The sequence below is a fragment of the Dipodomys spectabilis genome, unplaced genomic scaffold (assembly GCF_019054845.1).
Source record: "Dipodomys spectabilis isolate Male_0828 unplaced genomic scaffold, ASM1905484v1 ptg000298l, whole genome shotgun sequence".
Classification (NCBI taxonomy): Eukaryota; Metazoa; Chordata; class Mammalia; order Rodentia; family Heteromyidae; genus Dipodomys; species Dipodomys spectabilis.
In genome coordinates this window covers 4,102,165-4,127,982 of record NW_024870975.1, presented here as the reverse complement: position 1 = coordinate 4,127,982, position 25,818 = coordinate 4,102,165, and the positions used below count along the sequence as shown (strand labels likewise).

Sequence of the window (25,818 nt, the reverse complement as noted above, 5' to 3'; positions counted from 1 at the left end):
CTATAGTCAATGAAATGAAATAATACTAAAATATTCAAAGGATTTTCAGAAATTGCAAGACTTGCTCTGGGATGTTATGTATATTAGAAAAGATATTCAAAAAGCCTTTTTTGTTAAAGTTGCCATAGTTACTCCCACAAAAGAGCCATTAGTAAAGATCCCTGTGCATGTACAAAATACCTTCAAATGCATCCACAATATGGACATGACACATGCTTTTTGTTTATTCGTTTTTGAAAGGAATATCTAACAAGCATATCCACAATACTTATTTTCAGACAATAAGATGAGATATTCAAACGTAGTATGGGTTTGATTATCTCTTAGTGAGAATAGATATGATCTTGCAAAGAAAGTTATTTTCAACAGAAATCCAGAAAGAGTTTATCCAACTTGTGTTTCACAGGAATAACCAGAGAGTAATACCTGTTTGGTCAAGTCGGTCCAAATCACTCTATGAGTGTATCTTAAAAGTATAACCAATTTAAGAAGTCACATACGTATTTTGTACTGATAATCAACTTACAGCAAAATAACTTACTACCTAATTATGTCTGTATCTTCTTACCCAACATACAATAAGAGCTGAAAGCGTTCTCTTTATCTAACTTAATGCTATAAATGCTTTGATTATGATGACGTTATTATTAGACAAATAATATATACAGAAGGGTGGTTCCACTGAAAAGACATGACAGAACACTGATATATAAAAACATTGCAACACAGTTAGCTCTTTTCAGCTTCACCCTGTCCACATTGGCAAGCAACATTGCAACAGCACATGCACACATGTTCGCACATGTACACACACATATACATGCATGCTAAATTCAGGATTTATTGTACAAAAAAGTTCAAATAAAATTTTAGTGATTAGGACAAATGATAATATGCCTTATTACAAAATAATACATAAACCATCACCACGCATGTTACATTTTACCTGCTTCTCCACATGTGACCACTTAATTTATTTTTAATTAATTAATTACCTTATTAATTAATTTATTTGTTTGGTGTTAATACTAGGGCTTGAACTCAGGGCCTGGCTTTGTCCCAGAATTTATTTTTTGTTTCAGTTTTCTCAAGACTAGCATTTTACTGCTTGTACCACAGCTCCATTTTTAGCTTTTGCTGGTTACTTTCAAATCAGATTCTAATGGACTTTTTTTTCTTGGTCTGCTTTCAAACCACAATCCTCAGATTTCATCTTTCTGTTTAACTACTATTAAAGACATAAGCCATCAGTGTGGCTCCTATTTTTTCCTCAATAGTTATCTAATGCACATACTTAGATAGTAATTTAAAAATGAGAGTATAGAAGCAAGATGTACAGTGGTGATATTGTCCTGTCAGAAATTCAAGTTAGTAATGTAAATTTATTCTTCAGACCATACCCAAACAATACCATGATATAGTGTAAGAGAACTCACTATTGAACATATTAGCTTTAAGAACTTTCTGATAGATCCATTATTTATTGGTACCCAACATTAGAAAATTCTATGAGGCATTGGTAAAATAGAAGTCCTTTGCATGACTACATACATTCCTTGTTTTTTTTTTTTAAAGACACTTGCTTTCATCTAAAAAGGAGGCCTATCTATTGTCTTCATGTGATTTTGATGATTGAACGTGCTTAGTGAGAAGGTCAAAATGTATTAGTAGTCCTTAACTATCAATTCTCATTTATCTTCATGTAGAATATAATGATTAAATCAATAGTTCAGAATCATGCTTCCATTGCAAGTGGATCACCAGTAAGAAATCCTCAATACCAATTCCCACAAAGTTTTGTCACATATACAATCTCCCTGCCTTCTCTGCTGCTTGACTACTATTCCTTCATTGTACAGGAAAAGTGTGATTCAACTGATTTCAGTCAGATCTGTTACTAGAATTATCAAGGATTTAGTTTATTGTCTGTAATTTGGTCAAAGTTATGTCTCTTTATGTAGGCTACTAAAAATGTATTTACTAATTTCAAGTAAATACATAAATTCTATTTCCATCTTTTTTAAAAAATAAAATTTTGTTTGCTCTATAAATTGATCAGAGGCATGGATTTTGTGGCTAGATAGGTCATTGCACATCTGTCTCTCTCTTTTTCCCTTTCTTGGTTCTCATAAATAATATGATTGCTCCATAATTATCCTAATTTATTTTGCTTTTATATTTTTGGTTGCATCATTTCACTTTTTGCTCTGCCATTTAACAAATCATTTATATAGAAGGCATTATTTCCTATTTTCTCATTCCTAGAATAAGCTGCACATGAAGACATCACTGGTCCTCATTTTCAGTGTGTACATTTGAATACGGAGGAACATCTTTCCTCTGTTCTCTAACAATTCCTTACTCTCCGGTTAGAATAATTTTGAATAGTAAAATTGGAAAAAGAGAAAATAAATCATGGTGAATGAACAGATGCAGAAAATTCACCGGATATTTCTGACCAGTTCAACCAATGTGAACTAATAGGGAAATACATGGATACCTCATTCCCACTGGCTCTCAAAGTCTCTGGTTAGGCAATTCTTAGGAATATGAAGAACAAGATGAAAAAGTAAGGAATGGTATCAATTAAAGAAAAAAAATGGAGAAAGATCCAAGCAAATTTCTTCATTGGGCTGCCAAAAATATTCGGCTTATTACAGTGCGGAGACTTCTTTCCAAATGGCCACTCATGTGAATAGTAGGGATGACGATGAGTATACCCCTCTTCATTGAGAAGCCTACAGTGGACATTGTCAGTGAGTTGGTGTCTCAAGCGGCACATACAATAATTGTAGATGACTGGACACCCCTGCACAGTGCATATACGTGGAATGATACCAGAGTGGCTTCTTTCTTACTTCATCATGATACAGATACCAATGCCCAAACTAAAGGCCTCTTGACCCCCTTGTATCTTGCTGCTGAGAATTGAGATAGCAAAGATACGCTGGATCTCCTTCTGTTGAACCATTATATAAAACCAGGCCTGAAGAACAACATAGAAGAAACTGCATTTGATATTGCCAAAAGGATAAGTATGTGTCATTCCCTCTATGAAGTTGTGGAGGGCTGTACAAATTGTTCAACTAAGTCCTAATGTTCGGGTTAAGTTTCTTAAATTTCAAAAATGCAAGTCCATCTTTTGTGTCCCTACAAAATATTTTCACAAACAAATAAGAGCAATATCTTTTTTTTTTTTTTTTGGTCTGTCATGGGGCTTGAACTCTGGGCCTGGGAGCTATCCCTCTGCTCTTCAGCTCAAGGTGAGCACTCTACCACTTGAGCCACAGCTCCACTTCCAGTTTTCTAGTGGTTTATTGGAGATAAGAGTACCACAGACTTCCCTTTCCAGGCTGGCTTTGAACAATGATTCTCAGATCTCAGCCTCCTGTGTAGCTAGGATTATAGGCATGAGCCACCAGTGCCCGGCAACACCAATATTTTACTGTAAAAATTCATGGATTCCGCGGAATTCTTCCAAATGAATTGCCTGCATTGGATGTCAAAATGTATTCAATAGTTTTTGTATACATGTATAATGATTTCTTCAGAGTTTGTGATTTTTTAATCAGAAATAATTTTAACTTACCTGTTGAAATGAGTAGTACAGAAAGTAAAATATTTCTGGTGCTTGTCTGAAAAAGTATATTTTAAAATATTCTATATTCTATGTTTGCATAATGTTCATAATTTATTTTATTTTCTCCTAGATATACTTTGAATTCTACATTACTTTATAATATATAGGTTAATTAATGTGTCCTTTCTGATTGCATTCCATATAGAAACAGTTTGATTCCTTATTTTTTCTAGGTCTTTATTTTTCTTTGGGATAAAATGACAATGTTGTCTAATTTGAAGTTTTGTAAATTTTATGCTATGTAAACGCCTTTCTGAGCTGAAGATTTAATACACTGATGTCAAACTAAATTTAATTATATGAATTACGTGTATTGTTACACTTGTAATTTTGTAATCAACTTTTTAATAACTCTTTTTCATTTCTTGCATCTGAAGAATGAAAAATATGGAATACTTCTCAAATTTTCATATTATCCTTTTGCAAGTGCCATGTTAATCTCTGTATTGTAATTTGAGTATACGTGCTGCTGATGCATGTAGTATCCTCTAAATTTAAGTTGTTAATGATGCAATCTTTATACAGGCTTATATCTATGGGTGCCTACTTGTAACAAGGAAACCTTCTTGTTCCTAACAATGCTATCGATCTTATTTCCCTAAAATTCTGTGAATATTGGAAAAATTGTATTGATCAGTCGATTGCTCACATTTGCAAATTTTTTTTGTCAATGACTATCAAGTCTTTTTATTTGGAATTTTATCGTACTCTCAATTATTTATAGATAGGTCTAAAGGTGATGGCTTTTTCAAGTACTTATTCAATTATTTATAGATAGGTCTAAAGGTGATGGCTTTTTCAAGTACTTATTTATCCAACTGAATTAGCTTTGTGGACCTAATGAATTCAAAGTAAGCATTGCTTAAGAGCTACTTCTAAACTTCTTCAGCTGACATTTTCCCAAATGAGGTGTTACTGGCACAAATGTCTACCTGAGCGTTTACCCTTCTTCCATGTGGGAACAGACCAACCAGAATATCTTACCCTGAAAACGTAAATTGTCTTACTTGAACAAAACTAATCTTGGTTACAAGGGATGATAGAGAGATGAACAGTTCAAACAGAACTGTTCAGACTAGAAGGTATTTTATCAAAATATAATTTTTATTATACCTTCCATTTCAACAGTAACTAAAGCCAAGAAGGTGAAAAAATTGTTCATATGCATGATTACTTAATGTCCTGGATTGTCTAAAATCCAACCAGGCAGGAACTTACACTACTGCCTTTTTATCACCAAATATTTTCATAGTTGCAGGAGAAGTCCATATGTTTCTCCTCATTATTAGGCATTAAATTGATAATGTTTTAATCACAGTGTTTCCCCTTGCCTACATGCTGTAAATCTACAAATGGTAAAACTTTAGGTCTAACTCTATCAAACACTGAGGCAGAGATAATGGAATAATACTTAAAACAGAGTTGCCTTTGATACAGTAACTACAACAGAACAATGCAAAACGTGTGCCTTTTAATTATATTAAATATAGTTATATATTTTATATTTATATGTGCTGATTTTATATTTCACACAATGAAACTTACTAGAATTAGTTGATAATTTGACAAATAAATTGATATTTATTCCAATAAATAGGATTGGAATATAAACAATTAGGTTTAAAATATATATTAGAATATAAAAAAGTATCAATGCAATGTCTTTAGTATAAACTTGTAATACATTCTAACTGTTCTGGGTCTTCTGAATTCACATGGTAAAAAAAATGTTTTCCTCTAATCTATAATGAATTTTACTCTGCTGCTCTGTTTATTGTTTTAACTCGCTAGTCCCAAACTTTTTCTCCATATTTCTGAAGCATTCCTACTGATTATGCCCAAATTTTGCTAAGATCCCTAAAGCATATTATTCTTCTGCAGGACCCATGAGTCATAGGATCCCAGGTCCCAGGTACCTGCATCATCAGATAACAAGGGCAAGACTTCTTACCAAGGCCCACGCAACATGTCAACACAAAGTAATTGAAGACCCATCTCAATTTGTCATTTCCTATATTTCAGGGCCCCAATTCCTTGAGATGCAGGAATTAGCAGTAAGCAATTGTGAAATGCAATGGAACTTAGCAATTTTTTATCAGAGAAAGCTATTATTTCTATGACCATTAATCCCAAGATTTATGCCATAAAGTCATCATAGCCTAACAGTTTCCAACTTGTAAGGGGCACTTTAAAATTACTTAATTCACATCATGAATACCTTATCTCTATTTTGACAAAATACTAGACCTCTGCTAATGTGATGCCCTCCTTGTTCTGAAAAGAACACCACAATAAACTGAGCTGCATTATTTTTCCTCCACCACTGGTATTCTTGGGATCACAACACGTGCAAATATTATTTATATTTATACTTTTTTAGCTATCATAGATATTCAGGATGCTAAGATAGGAAAATTATGGTTCAAAGCCCACCCAGACAGGAAGGTTTCTTAGAATCTTATCTCCAAAAAATTTCTCCACAAAAGCCAGACTCAAATGGCACTGAGGTTGAAGTGGTAGGGCATGAGCCTTGAACATAAACAGGCTCAGAGACTCTGTCCAGGCCAAGAGTTCAAGCTCTAGGAAGAACCAATAAAACAAAATCTAAATTGAAAACAAACCCCAAACCTAGCATTTTTCTCCATGTATACAGAGGCACGTAAATAAGGTAATGGCTTCCTGTGATACATATAGGTAGAAGAAAGAAGATGTCACACAATTACTCTCTTCATACCATATTAAACCAAACCCTTAAAAAATGTTTTTTCTAAATATATAAATTAATGTCATCCATTTGTTGGCAACTCTGTGTAGATTATTCCCATTAACATGGTGTATATGACCTGTGGGAATTATCTAGTAACTATGTTCTAATTATAACACTCTTGAAAGAATATCTAGGCAAATAGAATGCCAGAATCATTTGTGAATTTTTCAATTAATCCCTCTCCTTAAAAAGAATTTTGTAGTATCCTATGGAATATGAAATTACAAATAAAACCAAAAAATATATTTTAAACCTAAATTCTAATTTAACAAGGTCTACAAAGCCCTACATTAGACGAACTTTGTTATTTCTCCAGACTTAAGCTTTGTAATCCTTCAACATTTATTTGGAATCCAACAGAATGATGCTTATTTACTTTTGCAAATTTTTGGATCGGAATCATGAGCTATTTTGCATCTAGGAATGTTCTGTAATGATGAGAGCATTTAAAACGCAAGTGAGGATATATATGAGTTGCATTCATTCTGAAACTTGACTTCTCAAAACATAATGACAAAATTAGCCCAAACTCTGAATTGTGTACTCTTTCTTGTTGTTTGGTTTGTTTTACTGAGACAAAATTATTCTACCTGGTCCAGGGAAGGTATCGTTATGTAATTCCACTATCTAATCTCCTGTCTGAGTGCTAGAATTCCAGGCTTGTATCACATTGCCCTGCCATAGTTTGTTTATTTAATCTAGAAACAGACTAGCAATTTTGAACTTCTCTTATGATCTTATCCACTAGACTGATTGCTCAGACTGTTTATGTACTATTTTCAAAGATGTTTTTACATTTGACACAGGATATGAGCATTTTCAGATGCACCTGATTCATTCCACCAAGGATCCTATCCCGTTAATAATGATTACTTGACTCTCTTACATCTCTGGTCCCTACCTATGTAATATTCTCAACTTTGGGGGAAAGTTCACTTGAGGACTTTCTAATATTAAAAATTATCACTTGATTCTAGTCGTACTCAGGACGTATTTTCTATTGTTTTCTAACTTTTCTACATATTCTGAGAGTTGTTTCATTTGTGTCTTTTTGTGTGCACCTATAAGTGCCTCTGTGTGTATATGTATGTTTGTATGTATGTATGCAAAAACCTAAAGCTGTTATTCAGCAATCTTGCTCGTGACTGGTATTCCAGCTTTTGGCTGGTTAATTATATGTAGTGTCTCAAAGCCTATACTGTCCAAGCTGGATGTAAATTGAACTTCCCAGACTCCTTTACATTCTTAGGTTTTATTTTTCCAGGAGTATCAACTTTCAAACTTCAAACACTTTTGTGAGTGTAAAGTCTAACCTGTAGCCCAGATTTTTGACTCAAGAATTCATATAAAGGTAGATGAACATATACATTACATATCCTGAGTGTTCACTGTTAGAAATGTGATCATAAACCAAGTTGTTGTGAGATCTGAGGATTGGGGTTTAAAGCCAGCATGGGTAGGAAAGTCCTGGAGACTCTTTTCTCCAATAATTACCAGAAAACTGGAAGTGGCACTGTGGCTCAAGTGGAAGAGCACTAGCCTTGAGCTGTGTTTCAGAGGGACAGCGCCCTGTCCCATATTTCAGGTGCCACGAACAATAACAACAACAACAACAACAAGAGCAACAAAAGAATATAAGAAAAGGAATGAAAAAGATGTGTGATCTTAGCCACCAGGTTCATTCCTATTATAATTCCTGTTCTCTCAAGATGGACTCTTTTTTTCCAGTTAAGTCTATTCTCTCATATCTGACTTGCATTGGAAACAGAATCATTCTTCCATTCTCCTTTTTGCACATTTACATGATTAGCAAGCGTGATTTAGAAAGGGAGTGGCCTCATGCTTCATGTTCCACTTAGGAGTAATGCTTTCTCTATTTCACTCCCATAAATCTACATACTGGACTTGGTTTTATTGTTTCAATGTTTTCTTATTTGTAGCGTCTTCTATATTGTATTGAACACTTATACATAAACAAAGAACTTCTTTTTCTCCTATAATTGCTTTTGTTTCTCTTACTGTTAACTCATGTACACTTGGGAAATTAATGCACAGCACATAGACTCACAATAAATGATCTGAGAACCTTCTTCCCATTTAAAATTCACCTTAATTTACAGAGCACATAAGAAGTTTGAACAAAATGTTCTCATGGATAATGTATTTATAAGCAATTTAAATTTCATTTCTCTTTACTAAGTTGTCTCTGAAACACGTGTTACCTCATGTCCAAAAGTGTCCTTGTGCTATTTCAATGAAGCCAGAAAACATTAATTTTTTTTTCTGGAGCAGCACCATAAATTGTTACTGGAAGTAACTGTTAATGGATGTGGAAACTGATCCCAGGAGACGAATTGAACATAGAGAAATGACAAAGTTGAAGTTAACTATTGCTTTCTTTTTTGCTGTATAAGAAAAGAATCCTAGGCTGGAAGGAAACTCTGTCCCTGACTTTTTTGAGTGTGTCCTTTACTCATATAAACCTCCTCTGTAAACTTCTGTCTGAGAGTATTACAAAAGGAAACAATATGCCATTTGAAGGCCAGCATAGAACAAAAGGAAGTAACTTTGTTTTAAAAGTGTTCTACTGCAAAGAAGCAAAGATATGGACATTTTAAGTGTCTTATGGATGGATGTTTCACTCCTGAGATGATTCTATTGTTGCAGGAATCAGTTATCAATTCCTTTAGTCTGGTCCTGAGTTTCCCATAGCAATAAGGATTCCAAAAGAGCAGGATCCAGTGAGTATGATCAGCAAAAGCAGCCTCTTCTCAGACAACCATTATTTTAAGGAGAGTCCCAAAGAAATACCCAGGGTTTGTTTTGTTTGCTTGTTTGTTTAGTTTGTGCTGGTTCTGGGGCTTGAACTTAGAGACTTGCCCCTGTCCCTGAAGAGTTGTCTTTCTTTCCCATCTGGCCCAACGCTAGTACTCCACTACTTGAGCCAAAAGTCCACTTCTGTCTTTTTTGGTGTTTAATAACAGATAAGAGTTTGACAGACTCTCTTGCCTGGGTTGGCTTTGAACTAACACAGTAAGAAAACAAAGTGACATCAATTGTATGTACTTCTCTTTTGAACCAAAAAATATTAGATGAAGTTTATTATAAAGCTAATATTGACAATTTTTAAAGAAAAGAATATGTTTAGCAAAAAACCATAACAAATAACTCAGCAAAAGTAGGTGCACCACTAAATCATTTGGGACGATTACTATTGACTTCATCATTCCTTTGGGGGAAACTTAAAGCCATATTTGCACTTTTTTGTTGGTTGTGGGGATTGAACATTGATCCAGGGCACGGTCTCTCAGCTCTTCAGCACAAATTGAGCACTCTACCACTTTAGCTACAGCACCACTTCTGGATTTCTGGACTTAATTGAAGATAAGTGTTTCATGGACTTTCCTGACCAGGCTGGCTTTGAAACACAATCCTCTGGTCTCAACCTCCTGAGTAGCTAGGATAACAGGCATGAGCCACCAGCACCCGGCTCATATTTGCATTTATATGCATTTTATGTCACTATGTAGACAAAGAATGAAAGAAATCTGAACCAAATGTTGTGACAGCTTTTCAGAATAATTGAGGTAGCAATAAATATGCCCCCTTTTTCCATTTTGTTACATTAATGACTCATGAGCTATTGGACTCTTAAATTAACATCCTCTTTCCTCTTTGTAGGTGTATTTAGTATCAGGAAATGTTCATAAAGAAATATAGAAAGACATATTTTTAGAAAGCAAAGGAGATCAGGTATAAAAGAACAGCATAGAAGGAGATACATTTATCACCCAGAGATTAAGAACTAGCATAGGAAATTTTGAATGCTAAAGGCAATGAGGCATATGCTTAGTTGATAACTCGTTCTTCAATAACCAAAAATGGTTCCCTAGAACGGTTTTTGCTATACCTTAGTTACTATCATTTTTTCATTCCATCTGGAGTTATTCTTTCACTTTTGTCACAACTGATAATTAGCCTCTGCTTTATTGGTGCGATGACTGGCCAAAACAGTTTCCAAATCTCACTTAGACTACCCTTCTCATTGTGATTAGCAGTGACCCTACTGAATGCTTGGAATCTTTGAATTTCCAGAATTAATCTTCACCTGACATCTAAGCACATTCCTGGCATTAATTGCTGTGAACTAATGAACAAAACATTTTTTCAACACAGTATTCTAACATAGGTAAAGTACATGAATTAGGGACTATTGTCAGGTATCAGTATGGAAAGAGCAATTATATATTCCAGGTATGGGTTCTGTATTTTGCATTTACTAACTAAATGTTCATTGTTGTTGTTTTGCTGTTGTTGTTTTGGCAGTCCTGGGGCTGAAACTCAGCACTTGGGAATTATTCCTCAGTTTTTTTTTCCTCAAGGCTAACCCTCCACCAGTTGAGGCACAGGACCACCAGTGTTTCCTTTTCAATTTTGGGTGCTGAGGAATTGAACCCAGGGTTTCATGCATGCTAGGCAATCACCATATTATGAAGCCACATTCCCAGAACCCTAAATGACTTTCTTAAGATGGCATTATATTTTCATTCTGTAAGTATGTGTCATAATTTTAGCCAGAATTTTTTTTCTAGAGAAGAGCATTGAACACAGTACTCAGTCCAGTAAGGCTAGATGGACAATGGATAACTGTCACAGTGTAGCCAGGATACAGAAGGACTTACCTCATGGAGCTGGTACAACAGACTGAGCGAGACAGCTTCTGACCCAAAGCCTACCTCCAGAATGAGAGGGCCATCTTGGTTCCAACCACATGGGGATGCTGGGCCACCTCCTCTAGCACCCATTGAATCAGTTCCTGAGAGAGAAAGAGGAAGAAAGATGGTCAGAATTACACTTAAGCCAGGTGACGGTGGTTCAGGCCTATAATCCTAAGTACAATGGAGGCTGAGATATGAAGATGATGGTTTATAGCCAGCCCAGGCATGAACAACTGTGAGACAATTATCTCCAAAGAACCACCTGAAAACTGGAAGTGGTGCTGTGACTAAAGTGTTAGAGTGCTAGCTTTCAGCTGAGTAGCTCAGGGAGCTGCCCCAGGCCCAAAGTTGAAGCCCCATGACTGAAAAGAAGTGGACTTCCCACCACAAGAAGTGGACTGAATAGCACCCATTGTCCTAGGGAGCATAGCAGAGAACTCAGGCTGAGCTTCCTGTCAGCTGGGTGTCATTAGTAGGTCACCCGGCTTCTCTGTGCCTCAGTTTCCCCAGCTTCAAAACTGAACAAAGTGAAGAATCCCGTTACTCATGGAGATAGGCAATAATCCCATACCTGTTGCACCATTAATTACACACACCATCTGAGATCTTTCCGGGTATCTTCATTTCATATGCTCACAGAATTGCCAAGAAGAGTATCAGATGGACCCTCCCTCTGTGCCTGTCCCTGCTGCAGAGATCCCTCTGTATTCATCCTTTCTTTCCTTACAACTGTCCCATGAGTAGATTAAATTACAATGGTTGAGGCCCAACCCAGAGCTTCACCTCTGGTCAAGAATCGGCTGCCGTGGACTGAGTTTGGGACAATCCATCTAAACCAATGACTGAGCATGGTGCTACATATCTACCATCCAAACTACAGAAGACCGTGCCTGGTGGCTCATGCCTGTCACAGATAGGAGGGCCATGATCCAGCCCAGGCTGAGCATATATTAATTCTCCATCTCAGAAATGCCCAAGACAAAAAAGCTTGACTTGCATGGTAGAAGATCTGACTGGCAAGCCTAAGGCCTTGAGGTCAAACCCTAATATAGCAAAAAGAACCAGAGTTCCAGTGCCAGAGGCTCATACCTATAATCCTAGGTACTCAGGAGGCTGAGATCTGAAGATCACAGCTCAAGATTTAAAATAGGTTTGGCTTCGCCCATCAGGCGTCATGATGAGAAGACCCAGAGTCTGACCTATGCTGTTGTGCTCCATACTGGCAGAACTCATAGCCTTACTAAGTGTTGGTCATACTCTCTGTCCCCTTGAGATGCCATCCCCTGCAGGCCGCACTCCCAGGTCCTCCCAAGCTCCCACTGCCACCATCCAGGGCCAAGGGAGTACACAGCTCCATTGCACACAGATCCCTTGTTCTTGTAATTTTACAGTGCTGTGTCCCCTTCAAGCCTCTCACCCTTCCAGGCCCCCAGACCTCAGCTGTGAAGCCCATACGTAGATAGCAGGTAGCAGGTAGAAGTTACCAAAGCATTCAGCCTCCTTGTTACAACCCACTTCTACACACACACACACACACACACACACACACACACACACACACACACACACACACACACACGAACACACACACACACACACACACACACATCCAGACCGGTGACAGATGACTCATCCATGCAGCACCTGCAATTTGCCAACTGATCACTCACCTGAGCACAGTCAGGCTGTACAAAGAAAAAGATGATCTGTCTCTCTGTCTGTCTCTCTCTGTCTCTCTCTGTCTGTCTTCAGGTGAAATTTTGGCTGAACACGGAAGACAAGGGCTCACACAGCAAGGGTTTCTATCTTCTGCATCCAACACCTCCCATCCCCAGAAAAAAAGGAAAAGACCCAAGAAGGCAGGTGTAGACATGCTGCTCCACACCTCTGACTAAAGCCACCGGGTTCCCACCAGGGAGAGGAAGGGTGCCAATGTGTGGCTGTGTGGCTCCCACTGCTCCAGGCCAGGGGATCTGTGGCGCCCACTCCTCACCCCATCCTGCATCTCCCCATTTCCTGGGACACTAGCCGCTGGGGATGGAGTTGGGATCCTCGGGTCAACACCCACCCCAACCCCTGGGGCACATTTGTGCCAGGGCCTGGGCCAGACTGTGGAGCACAGGAGAGGCAGGGTCCAGGTTGGAGGGGAGGGGATATGGGGTCGCAGGGTGCGGGGCTGTGTGGCAGCCACTCACATGTGTTGCTGGCAGAAGCTATTGGCAGCTGCTCCAGGTGGGGCAAGCAGCAATGGCAGAGGCATGACAGACACAGAAGCCCTGAGCAGAGGACAGGGGACCCAGGATCAGGTCAGGCCCCCAAGCTGGGGGGAGAGGGCTGGGGCTCAGGCAGGTACATGGTGGGCCTGAGGAAGGCCTCTCCTCCTAGGCCTCAAGTCTCTTGCTCACCACTCAGCCACCTCTACCTTCCTCAACTGCTGGTAGTGATGTTAACAAACGGAGGGAATCAAGGTGCTACTTGGCAACATGGAATGTGGGCGTGCCCACAATTCTTGTATCCCATTGGTCAGAAAGAACCATGAAACAATGGGGGTGTGGCTGGAATCCTGTGATGTAGGCAGAATGGGCGGAGTCAAAATGATGGCAGCCCCTTTCCCAGGGAACTCTGTCCAATCCAGTTGGGGACAAGAGGGTGACCTGCTTTAGCCTGATGACTGCACAGATTGTTGTGTATGTCTGTTTGTTCCCAGACCTTGAACTCAGGATCTGGGCACAATCTGTGAATTGCTTTTGATCAAGTCTAGCTCTCGACCTCTGGAACCACACTGCTTTACTTCTGGCTTTGTTGGCACAAGTTAGACAGGACTTTCCTGCCTAGGGTGACTTTGACCATGATTCTTCTTTCACAGCCTTGTAAGTTTTAAGGAAGACTGCTGAGAGCCACTGATGCCTGGCTAATCATTGGTTTTGCTGATGTTCCTGGACAGACCTGTGAGTTCCCTGTCCTCAGGTTTAAGTGGTAGGAGCTGGAGCCCAGAGTTTGAATCCTGGTCCTGCCACCAACAAATGGCAGGAGATCCTATGGAACTCATTCCTATTCATGTGATTACCAAAGGAATGTGATGTATGTCATGATTAAATGGGCAGTACTTGAATGACTTGAGGATAAAATTATACACAATTACATTATAAGACACTGGTCAGTATTAATTAATACTTTATGAAGCATTTAAACAATCACATTCATTAAATGGAGGCCAAATGAAATACCTGTGTATTGGGCATCACATAGCATGGAGATGCCAATTTTTTTCTGCCAGGACTGGGATTTGAACTCATGGTCTAGGTAACCCTGCTGTTGCACTGTGTGGGAAGGGGAAGCTTGCCTCCTTGAATTCAAGAAATTCAAGTCTGTTCCTTAGGCCTGAAATCGAAGCCCACCAGTAGAAAACATCCTATTTGTGCACATTTTAAATATATGATTTATATTTATATACATATGTTGATTCCATATTGCATTCAGTGTAGTTATTTATTTTATTTTTTGTTTTATTCATGTATTGACTACTCATTTTATTGACTATTATGACACATAGAACAGTGGTTACATTGATTACATAGGATAAAGGTTTGCATATGTATTGCACATCCTTCCTGACACCCAGAACTTTCACAGAAATGGAAAACATGTGTCACCATCAGCTTCTTAGTACACGATTCATTTTTTGGGAGTGCTGGCATCTGAACTCACAGCCTACAAGGCCCAATTCATGAATGGGTGAGTGTCAGCCTGCCATCCTGGGGCAAATTGAGCTGACAGGCAGTTCCAAGTACCTGAGATCGAGCCCCAGCGGTTGACAAAATAAGAACAGATTGACGTGCAGATGGTAGTACACAAATAAATATATATCGTTATAGAGTGTCAGAGATGTCTATACATTATTCAGTTATATAGGCTACACTCCTACCAATTCTTAGGTATTTATAATGCCTCCATGTAATTAAAGTTATTGTTTGCATTCTTAACAAACTATTAAGTAAATTAATCAATATCCTGAAATTATTGCATTCTGTAACAGTATTCTTTTAATGCTTCATAAATATTAAATAAAATCAGTCTCCTGAAATGATGCTGTCTAATTTTATAGGAGCATCATACACCATCAACTCATTCAACTGTGACATTGATAATATTACCTTGTTATTCCCATGGATGGGAACGAGTCTCAGTATCTTCTGCCATTGATTGGTGTCAGGACTGGGATTCGAAATCAAGGCCTACATTGTCGTGTGGACCTATGACTTCAATAGTCTGACAACCTTCAGCAATGCAAGGTGAAGTGCCCTTTGCAACAGTGTCATTCAAACCCAGGAGGGTCACCGTGCAAAGGAAGAAAACATAAAAAGGCCATCTCGCTGCATTTTTTTCTGTACATTTTTGCCACAAAAGGCCTGGGGGTCTAGGATCGCAGGATCTACTGTGGGTCCAGTGGCCGCACCTCAACATAGGGTGATCGAAGCTGAGGCAGAGTTACCACAACCTGAGTTCAAGCTCCCTGCTGAGCAAAAAATAATTGAAAGAGATTAGCTTCCTGGCTTGCAATTCACCCCCTTTATTCTGCCAGGCTTTGGATTTGAACTCTGGGTAAATCTGCAGCACTGTGGAAGAAGTGGAAGCTCACTGTACTTGAACATAAGAAAGTCAGGCCTGTACTCTAAGCCAAAATTCAAGCCCAAGCCTTGGAAAACATACTATTTATATACATTGTAAATACAGGATTTGTACTTACCTATGGATGTTCAGTCCATACACGTTTGGTGTGTTTGTTCCTTGTACTTTTTGTTTTATTCGTTTATTTACCATTGATTTTACTATGATGACACCCATTCCCTTTATTACATTGATGACATCCTATTATATGTAATCTAAATTTGTAGACGTGTTCTCCATCATGCCTGACACCAGGACTCTCAGAGAAAAGGAAAAAAAGTTTAACACTTGGCTTCTTACTGCATGATCCAATTGTTGGGAGTGCTGGAATCTGAACTTAGGGCTTAGCAGGACCAATTGGTGAATAGTTCAATGTGATCACAGCAGCCTGTGAGCAACAACGGAGTTAGGCCATTCCCAGGATCTGACATTGATCCCCAGGATGTGCTACGATAGTCATAAATTAATAATTTAAACATAGGATCTATATTTACATATATGTATGGACAGCATCTTGCCTTTGGAGTACTTTTTGTCCTGCTTTTCTGTCTTATGTAAGTATTGTGTATTTTACTGAGTAAGGTAACAGATATAACAACCTATTGCCCTCGCTATAGGGTTTCCTAAGCATTCTCCATCCAAGCTGAGACCCAGGACTTTCACAGGACAGGAAAAAAGGTGAATCGATGGGCTTCACACATCAGGATTCATCTTTTGGCAGTGTTGGTATTTGAACTCAGAGCCTATCAGGCCCAATTGAGGAAAGGGTCAAGGTGAGGACACCAGCCTGTGAGCAACGAAGGAGATAGGCAATTCCCAGGACCTGACATCGAGTCCCAGGGCGGTCCAGATAGTCATAAATTCATAATTTAAGCATAGGTTCTATATTTACGTACGTGTGTGGACAGCATCTTGCATTCGGTGCACTTTTCCTTAATTTGTGTCTAATTCATGGAGTTGTGTATTTTACTGAGTATGGTGACAGGTATAATTGTGCTGACATGGATGACAACCTGTTCCTATAGTTATAGGGTTGCCTATGCATTCTACATCCTAGTGGAAGACCAGGACTTACACAGGAGAGGAAAACATGTTCAACGACTGGCTTCTGACAACAGAATGAATCTTTTGTCAGTGCTGGGATTTGAACTGAGGTCTGGGTAGCTCTGTTGCACTTTGGGGGAAGGGAAATCTCACCATCCTTGAAGACTAGAATGTCAGGTCTGGCTCAAGGCCTGATTTGAAGCCCCAGCAGTGGACAAAATAACAAGCACGACTTTTTTAAACATAGGATCTCCCTTTACCTACAAGTGTGGTATGCATCTTGCATTCAGTGTAGTTATTCTTTCTATTTTGTGTCTTATTCATGGATGTATTGTGTATTTTATTGAGTATGGTGATAGATATAACTATGCTGACATGGATAACAACCTATTCGAATGTCTATAGAGTTGTCTATATAGAATACTCCATCCTCGCTGAGACCCAGGATTTTCACAGGAGAGGTAAACAGGTGGATTGATTGGCTTCTCAAATCAAGATGAATCTTTTGGCAGTGCTGGGATTTGAACTCAAGGCCTAGCAGGCCCAATTGGTGAATGGGTCATGGTGAACACACCAACCTGTGAGGCACTAAGGAGGTAGGCAGTTCCTAGGACCTGAAATGAAGCCCTGGTGGGGGCCAATATAGTCATAAATTCATCATTTAAACACAGGATCTATATTTCCATACATGGATGGGCAGCATCTTGCATTCTGTGTAGTCATTCTCTTTATTTTTTGTCTTATTCATTGATGTATTGTGTATTTTCTTGAGTATAGGATGACAGATATCACTGTGGTGACCTGGATGACAACCTATTCACATGAGTAGAGAGTTGCCTATGCATTCTCCATCCTAGCTAAGACGCAGGACTTGCACAGCACGGGAAAACTGGAGCAATGACTGGCTTCTCACATCAGGGTGAATTTTGGCAGTGCTGGGATTTGAACTTTGGGCAGAGAAGGCCCAACTGCCCAATGGGTCCACATGATCACACCAGATTGTGAGCCACTAAAGAGCTGGTCGGTTCCCAGGAACAGAGATCAAGCACCAGGGAGGCCACAATTGTCCTGAATGCATCATTTAAACATTGGATGTATATTCAAATCCGTGTGTGGACTGCATTGTGCATTTAGTGTAGTCATTTTATTTTGCATGCTATTCATGGATGTATTGTGTATTTTCTTCAGTATATGATGACAGGTATAACTGGCCTCACAGGATAACAACCTATTCCCATGGCCACAGTGTGGCCCATGCATTCTTCATCCTAGCTGAGACCCAGGACTTGCACAGGAAAGGAACACAGGTGCAACAATTGGCTTCTGACATCAGGATGAATATTTTGGCACTGCTGGGATCTTAACTCAGGGACCAGCAGACCCCATTGACGAATGGGTCCATGTGAGCACACCAGCCTGTGACCCACTAAGGAGTAAGGCCGTTCCCAGAACCTGAGTTGGACTCACAGGTGGAGGTGTGGGGGAAGGGCACACAGCAGTCATCCATTCATAAGTTGAAAGTAGTATGCAAATAAGTAGACATTTGTATAGAGTAGGAGAGACGATTACCTGTGATGGAATCCAATCTACCATGTGTCTACTGATTCTTGGATCTTTCTAGATGCCTTCATTTCATGACTGTGATGATTATTGTCATGCTTAATCAGCACTGCTTTACAAATAAGCGATGCCCCATGAGTCTTGCCTATCATTTCCTAGTCACTTCATGCATGAACTACTCATTCGATGAGATCAGTCACATTCCATGACTTTTCCTGTTCCAGAAACCATTATCTCAGGATTTCCCGCCATTGCTTTCTCATTGGGGTGGGCTGAATTCAAGCCTAAGGCATGGAAAACATACTCCTTATATATATTTTAAAGATAGGATTTATACCTCTATACAGATGTTCAGTAGATACCTTGTTTGGTGTGGTAGGATTTACACTTCCATACAGATGTTCAGTCCATATCACATTTAGTGTGGTTATTCATGTTATTTCTTTTTTTATTCATTTATTTATGATTTATTTTATTGACTTTGGTGATACCTATACCATTTATTACATTGTTTACATCAAATCACATAACATCTAGATTTGTAGATGTGTTCTCCATCATGCCTGACATCCTAGACTCTCCCAGAAAAGGAAAACATGTGTCACAATCGGCTTTTAACTCAAAGATTAAATTTTTGGCAGTTTTGGGATCTGAACTCAGGTCCTAGCAGGCCCAATTCATGATTGGGTGAGTGTGGGCACAGAAGCCTCTAGCCAATGAAGCTGTCATGTGGTTCCCAGGCACTGAGATCAAGCCCCAAGTTTGGCCAAAAACAGCAATACATGGATAGGCAGAGGGTGGTATACAAATAAATATATATTGTTAAAGAGTTCCAGAGCTGTTTATCTATGACTGGATGACATCTACTACGTTCCTACCAACTCTTAGGTATTTATATATCTCCATTGAAACAATATTATTCTTTTCATGCTTAATAAACTATTAATTAAGGTTAATCAGCATGCTAGGATTATTGCATCCAATTTTAGATTAGACAAATGCATGTACTACTCTTTCAATCTGTATTCTTATGCATAGGAACGAGTCTCTTGTGATCTCCTGCCATTGATAAGTGTAAGGATTAGGATTTGAACCCAGGGCCTATGTTGATATGTTGGCTTATGGTTTCCCTGATAGCCTGCCAGCCATCTGCAATGGCAGGCCAGGTCCACTTTGAAACCATGTCATTCAGACCCAGGATGGTCACCATGCACAGAAAAAATTGTAAAACCTTGAGCCCTCTACAGCTCCCCACTTTTTGTGCTGTTCTGCTTTTTTTTTCTTCCTGCAAGCCCACTGGGCCTAGGGTCCCAGGATCAGCTTTGGGTCCCGAGGCTGCACCCCAGCCTAGGGAGAGTGCAGCTGAGTCAGAGTTGCCATGACCTGAGTTCAAGCCCCGTGGTTGGCAAAATTAATGAACTAATTAATTCATTAATTAACTAACTAAATTGAAATAATAAAGCTCCTTGGTTTGGAATTTCTGCCAGTTTTCTTTTCTAGCCTGGGACTTGAACTCAGAGTCTTGATGAATCCATAGCAATGTGACAGAAGGTGCAGAGTTGCCAATACTTGAGTTCAAATCCCATGCCATGCCAAAAGTAAATAATTAAGTCACTGCCCTCAGCAGGGAAGTTAGTTATGAAGATGGGAGGGAAGGGATGATAGGGGAAAAACAAACGAGGAGGCAACAATGTTCAATAGGAAATGTACTCATTACTTTGCTCATGTAACTGTGACCCCTCTGTACAACATTTTTACAGTAAAAAACGTACAAAAAATTATGTACTCCTCAAGAAGCACTTTGGTGGTAAGGGATGGATGTCTGAATAGCTGTACAAAATTATACACTGATTCTTTTCAGTGTTCAGTATGGAACTGAATAAACATATCTGTTTCTATTACAAATGTTAAGTCACAGTCTTGGAACTGGGGCCAGTATTTCTGCCATTGCTGGGATTTGAGCTCAATGTCCAATTAACTCTTTTGGACCTTGGGTGAAGGCTAAGCTGCCTGTCTTTGAGGAAAAGATTTTCAAGCTAGAGTTCCCAGGGCATGACTTAAGGCCCTGCAATAGAGAAAATATTTGTATATATGTGTAATATAAGATATATAGCTACATATGTATGTTTATTTCATATTATGATTATTATTATTGATTTTGTATTTAATTTTTATTTTATTCATTTTATTGTTTATTGTATTTAGTATTATTATACACATAATATTTATTATGTTGTGTCCATATATTATAAAATTATACATAATAATTCAGTACATTGACTCATTTTCATTAATACTTTATTAAATGTTGAAACATGATACATAATTAAATGGAGGCATTTGTCAAGTCATCACATGGTTAGATTCTGTCCCCAGTATGAGCTTTGTCTTATTTATCTTTGGACAACTGCCTATAGGGATTTTTTTATATGATTTATACTCAGAAGCCTATTCTTGTGGATAGGCAAGTTGAGGGATAAAATCGTAAGGTTAGGGCTGGGAATGTGGCTTAGTGGTAGAGAGCTTGCTCAGCATGCATGAAAGCCATGGTTTGAATCCTCAGTGCCACATACTCAGAAAAAGCCAGAAGCTGTGGTGTGGCTCAGTTTCTTCAAATGATGACTAACCTTCCTCGCTCAGGTGAAGGGAGCCTCAGGCTATATTTAGGTTACCAATACAGAGCCAGTTTAGTGGGGGAGTGTGTAAGAACAGAGTAGCAAAACCCTGCTATCTGGTCTTAGGGAGTGGGTTTTTGACTCTGCATTTATCAGGTTTGAAGGTCCTTCTATCTCTGCCAGTCTATTCTCCTTACTTCATTGTCCACATTTTTAATGCAAATCCCCAAGGAGGGACAGGGCCATTTCTGTTCTGTCTCCAAGCATCTGAGTTAGAACCTGGCTCTGCTCTCTTGACTCTCGGGCTCTTGGATGCCTGAGAAGTGGGACAGAGACAGTCATCCTGCTCTGCATTTGTGTGAAGGCGATGCTGGTGTCCTGGCACACTGCAGAAAGCCTCATGACTGGGAAGAGTTCCCTTCTTCCCTTCTGACGTCAAAAACAGATTCATCTATCAACTTTCTCCCTTCCTTCCTTCCTTCCTTCCTTCCTTCCTTCCTTCCTTCCTTCCTTCCTTCCTTCCTTCCTTCCTTCCTTCCTTTCTCTTTCTTTCTTTCTTTCTTTCTTTCTTTCTTTCTTTCTTTCTTTCTTTCTTTCTTTCTTTCTTTCTTTCTTTCTTTCTTTCTTTCTTTCTGTCTCTCTCTCTCTCTCTCTCTCTCTCTCTCTCTCTCTCTCTCACTCTCTTTCTCTCTCTCTATCTATCTATCTATCTACCTTCCTACCCAGGTAGCTATCTCTTTGTCAGTTGTTGGGATGAACTCAAGGCCTGGGCACTGTCTCTAGCATTCTGCTACTTGAGCCACAGCACATATTCTGGCTTTGTCTGTGTACGGGTGCCTGATGAATCAAACCCAGGACTTCTTGCATGCTAGGCAATCTCTCTCTCATTAATCCATATTTCCAGCCCCTTCATTTTTTTCTTATTGGTAGTTTTTACATAAGTATGCTACCATTTTATATATTCAAATTTAATTTTCTGAATACCAGTTACGTCTAAGAAACCTGATCTTCTCTTCCCCTGCATGATTTGTGATTGTTCCTGCATTGCCCTCATAATAAAATGTAAATAAAGGCTGATGAGAGCTTCAGTGTGCATCATATAAAGACACAGGCCTAGAATCCTGGAAAGGAAAAGCAATGAGCCTGAAATGAAGAGAATGATGCAGTGTGCACAACTAGCATATCTGAAAAATACACCAGTAAATAAAAGCAGAGTTTGCACTATGAGAGGTAATATACATACACACATATGTAGGTAGGGCACTGATACATAAACTTGGCCTTCTCTTTTTGAACTTTTTTGTGGCCATCCCAGGGCTTAAACTCAGGGCCCAATGTGTTCCTAAGTTGCTTTGCTCAAGGCTGAGGCTCTACCACCACCACAGCTCCACTTCCCACCAGCTGGTAGTTAATTGGACATAAGCAATTCCCAGGCTTTCCTGCCTGGTCTGGATTATCTCTCCTGCTCAGTTTTCTCTCTCAAAGCTGGAGCTCTATCCTTTGGGCCACTGCTCCACTTCTGGGTCTCTGGTGGTTTATTGGAGAAAATAGTCTCAGAGCCTCTCCTGCTCGGCTGGCTTGAATGGCGTTCTCCTGAGGAGGCTTCAAATGGTTTCCTCAAGGATTCACAGAGGAGCCCCTCCACACAAACCCGTAGTCTAAATCTCGAGGAGTACTAGGGAAAAATGGAAACATTGTTATACCCCAGTCGCAGGACCCCCACCAAAAAGACCACCAAGTGTCAGACTTACAGCTGTTTTACGGTTTTATTTTAATGGGCTGCATCTCGGGCCTTGTCCTACACTCTGACACAGCAGCACCTAGGAGGAGAACCACAAGGGAAAGATTTGTAGGGTTTATAAAGGCACACAACCAACCAGGTTTTTGTATTACCACCATGTGTTGCTCTGCTAGAAATAAGCAACAAGTGGTCAGTGCCTCAAAACTTTAACCCTTCATTCCCCCTCCCCCTTGACTTATGGTCCTGAGACACAATCTTGTGGCTCTAGTCTCAAACTAAACTCCAACAGCTCTTGATCATGAACGGGTATGGTCCCTAACTGACCTTAGCCATACTATTAAACAACAATACCAATAACAATCAGTTCATTTTTATTTTTTGAGGTGTATGCAGAGTGGTTGGGTAGGATGCTTGGAGACTTGCCATGTTCTCTGTGGTTGTACAGGGCAAAGGGGTCAGCCATTCTGGCATGGGAGCTGTGGATCCAAGCAGAAATGCCATCCACCTTAAGGGCAGTAGGTGTAGCCAGTAGCACCATGTAAGGTCCCTTCCACAGTGGTTGCAGAGATCTCAGGTTGTGCCCTCGAACAAACACCCAGTCCCCTGGTTTAAACAAATGGGGGATAGGAATAGAAGCAGAATCATATAATGCTCTAAGCTGGGGCCACATCGTCTTATGCACCAGCTGTAAATAGTCAAGCTTACACAGAAATTCAATATCATACAAATCAGCAAGCAATTCAGTCTGAAGTGTAGGGATAATTGGTGGAGGGTGTCCATACATTATTTCAAAAGGAGTAAAGCCAAGCTGATAGGGTGAATTTCTTATTCTAAACAGGGCAAAAGGAAGCAGCAATAGCCAGTCTGGGGCAGTCTCCAAGGCCAATTTGGTTAAGGTCTCTTTTAGATTCCAATTCATTCTTTCTACCTGCCCTGAACTCTGGGGTCTATAAGCACAGTGCAATTTCCAATCCATCCCCAGTGCCGCGGCTATTCCCTGACTTACTTTTGAGACAAAGGCCAGTCCATTGTCCTACCCAATGGTGGATGGGAAGCCATACCTGGGTAGGATTTCTTCCAGGATGTTCTTAGATATGACGATCCCAGTTTCATGCTTTGTTGGGTAGGCTTTAACCTCTCCTGAAAAGGTGTCTACAGAACCTAGCAAATATTTATATCCAAATTTTCCAGTTTTAATTTCTGTGAAGGCTACTTCCCAATACACACCTGGCCTATCTCCATGGAGGGAGCTCCTTTGGTAACCAGTTGATTAGGGGTATTGGTCAGCTGACAGGCTTTAAATTTGTTAACAATGTCCTCAATGAGTTGATTTCCTTGCCTTATTTTTACTTCTGAGTGTAGGAGCAAGTCCTGCATTCTTTGGGTTCCCATGTGAGAGACCCAATGGATTCTCATAAGAATCTTCTTGCCCATTCTTTGTGGCAAGATAAGTTTCCCCTCACCAGTTTTCCACCAGTCTTTATTTCTTTCTCTGTTTGGGGGTTTATAGGCCATGGAAATTTTCTTTATCCACTCCAAGTCTTCTTGGGAGTTCTGAGGCTCAGGAGGCAAAGCTTGTGGCCCTGGGTCTACTTGTGCTCTGGGCTGGAGGTCCACCTCCTTAGCTGCCTGAACGGCCAACTTATTTCCTTTGAAGCAGTTACCTTTTGATGGCCAGGACAGTGCATAATGGCAATATTTGCTGGTTCCCATAAGGCCCGAATGAGGCTTAAAATTTCTTGTTCGTTTTTAATAGCCTTTCCCTCAGCTGTCAACAGACCCCTCTCTTGGTAAATGGCTCCATGGAAATGCACAGTGGCAAAAGCATACTGAGGATCTGTGTAAATGTTTAGTGGTTTCACTTTTCCCTTCTGTAGGGCTTTTGTTAGTACCACTAGTTCTACTCTTTGTGCAGATGTTCCCTGGGGGAGTGCTATTGCCCACACTATCTCAGTGTCTGTGGTGACTGCTGCACCAGAGTACCTTTTTCCATCTCAAATGAAATTGCTGCCATCTGTGAACCAGGTATGCTCGGCATGCCACAGTGGTGAGTCCAACAAGTCTGGCCTCTTTTCTTTGGCCTGGTCAATCTTTTCACACTCAATTTCACGTTCTCTGTCCTTCTTTTCCTGTCTTTGCTACTCTGTCTCTCTCTCTTATTGTAAACCTTTTCTGCCACAGCTACTAGATCCCTAATAGACTTTTCAACAAGTCTATATAGAGCCTGCAACTTTTGCTTTATGTCTGAGCAGCTTGATTTTTATAGGCGAACATAATCATCTGAGCCAACTCCTGGGTCTCAAGATCATTTGGCTATATTGATTAAAAGCTTCCATGAGCTGCTCAAGATATGCTGCCGGATTTTCACTTCCTCCCTGTCTAACATCACAAACTTTGGCCATATTAGTAGGTTGGTATTCCGCTGCCTTGAGACCTGTCAACAGAGCCTGGTGATAGACGAGGAGTTGCTCCCTATTTTCAACTGTATTGCAGTTCCATGTTGGTCAGATCTCAGGAAAATAGGCAGTGATCAGGGCAGGATCCGTGATAGGTGCTCCTGTGGGGCCAGGGATATGTTTCTGGGTTACAGTCTCTCTCATCGGTGGTAAAAAGCACCTGTAAAAGCTGACTAAAATCATCCCAAGTGGGCTAATGAGTAAAGAGAATAATTTCAAGCAAATGAATTAAATCCTAGGGTTTCTCAGAAAAGGGGCCATTTTGAGTGTGCCAATTGTATAGATCACTGGTAGAAAATGGCCAATATTGGAGTTGCTGTTGACCATCCCCATCCACAGGACCTATGGCGGGTAAGGGAAAAACAGCTGTATTAGAAAGGGGGTTAATCTCATGGCATCGTCGAGTGACTGGCCCCTCAGAAACTTTAGGAGCAGGTGCCGAGTGTTCTATAGCTCCCTCCTCCTCTTGATCATTCTCAGGTTCTGAAAAAGGAACCTGGAAAGAGAGTATGGAGGAGGAAACATTTCTTCTTCCAACTTAACTCCCTGAAAAATCGGGGGCTACCTTTTCTTTCCCTCTGTCTCAGTTTCTTTTTGTAAGTCTAGGGG

At 39.8% G+C, this 25,818-nt stretch overlaps 1 pseudogene; it reads right to left on the bottom strand.

The window, feature by feature from the left end:
- Positions 1 to 4,021: 4,021 nt before the first annotated feature.
- On the bottom strand, positions 4,022 to 4,118 carry LOC122127307 (annotated as a pseudogene).
- Between the last annotated feature and the right edge of the window lie 21,700 nt (positions 4,119 to 25,818).